Source organism: Telopea speciosissima, chromosome 8 (assembly GCF_018873765.1).
Source record: "Telopea speciosissima isolate NSW1024214 ecotype Mountain lineage chromosome 8, Tspe_v1, whole genome shotgun sequence".
NCBI classification, from domain to species: Eukaryota; Viridiplantae; Streptophyta; class Magnoliopsida; order Proteales; family Proteaceae; genus Telopea; species Telopea speciosissima.
In genome coordinates, this window is record NC_057923.1 from 22,344,904 (window position 1) to 22,346,305 (window position 1,402).

The 1,402-nt window shown below is 37.5% G+C and overlaps 1 non-coding gene across 1 annotated transcript; it reads right to left on the bottom strand.

Moving 5' to 3' along the window:
• Positions 1-867: 867 nt before the first annotated feature.
• LOC122638452 lies at positions 868-974 on the bottom strand. Its single transcript, XR_006329447.1, has one exon. It is a non-coding gene; the product is annotated as a small nucleolar RNA R71 (small nucleolar RNA).
• Between the last annotated feature and the right edge of the window lie 428 nt (positions 975-1,402).

Consider the following 1,402-nt stretch of genomic DNA (forward strand, 5'->3'; position numbering starts at 1 on the left):
ATGCAGTATATATGCAATTCAAGGGTTATTTTAATCAGTGATTTGACCTAATTTCATGGTGGATTCCATCTCTGAGTGCTGTCCCAAATTTGGATTTTTCATCATCTCTTTTAATTTGCAATTTTTATTTCTACTTAGTCTCTTGATTAGTTAGTTAGAGAAAATTAAGGTAAATTGTGTACTCCACCTAAGTTGAGAATTGAAATTTGACCAAAAATCCCTCCTTGTATTTGACCCGCATCTACACGCGACCTGTGCGCTTGCGGTATAATTTTTGTGCAAACAAGTTTTTGGCGCCATTGCCAGGGAGGTGACGTTTGTCTATTAGTTCTTAACTGATTCAAAGTGTTTTAGTTTTTCTTTCAAATACAAAAAAAAAAAAAAAAAAAAAAGAGTTTGTGCTTTATTAGTTTGCTTGTTCGGTTTTTGTGGTGCATGAGTGTTTGGATCCAAAATTCTACACACCGTTTAGAAAGAGTAGAGAGACCAACCATGGCTGAGGAACAACCTAAAACCTTTCGGAACCGTTTCTATCTCGCTCAGACGGCACAATCATCATGTATTCATTTTCCGGTTACCACTGGAAACAATTATGAGTTAAAATCTCAATTCATTAGTATGCTACCTCATTTTCATGGGATGGCTACTGAGGATGCATATCTTTTCCTTGGAGAGTTTGATGAAGTTTGTGTCGTCATTAAGATGCAACAACTTACTGATGATGTTGTAAAGCTTAGGTTCATTACTTTTTCACTCAAAGATGTAATGGAAAAATGGCTTTACAGTTTGCCTCGAGATTTTATTACTACATGGGAACAATTTGCTGTTGTCTTTCTGAATAAATGTTTTCCATTGCATAAAACCAATAAAATCAGAAATGACATTGTTCAGTTTCGGTAAAAGCCAAATGAATCATTCTTCAAATTCATGGAGAGATTCAAAGATTTGCTCTACGAGTGCCCTCACCATGGTCTTGATACATGGTATCTGTGCCAAATCATCTATGAGAGAATTGATTACCATACCAAGTAGATGTTAGAATCCATGTGCCCACAGGGGTTCACATCATTCATAAATGAAAACGATGCTTGGGATTTTTTGGTTGACCTGGCTGAAACGACTCTTGAATGGTAATCAACTCAGGAGAGTAAGAGAGCAGTGTCAGGTAAGGGTTTCTCTGTTGAGGAAACTGTGGCCAAAGTGGCTCAGTTGGATAGTCTTATTAAGAGACTAGAGGCCATAGTTGTTAAGGGACCTTCCCAAATCAACCAGGTAAGTCATGTCGTTCCTATGTGTAATTGGTACCAGTCTCCAGCCCATGTGATAGAGGAATGCCCCAACATCTCTAGTATGAATGGTAGTCATGAGAATGTTAATGCTATGTTCCATTACAACCCATACA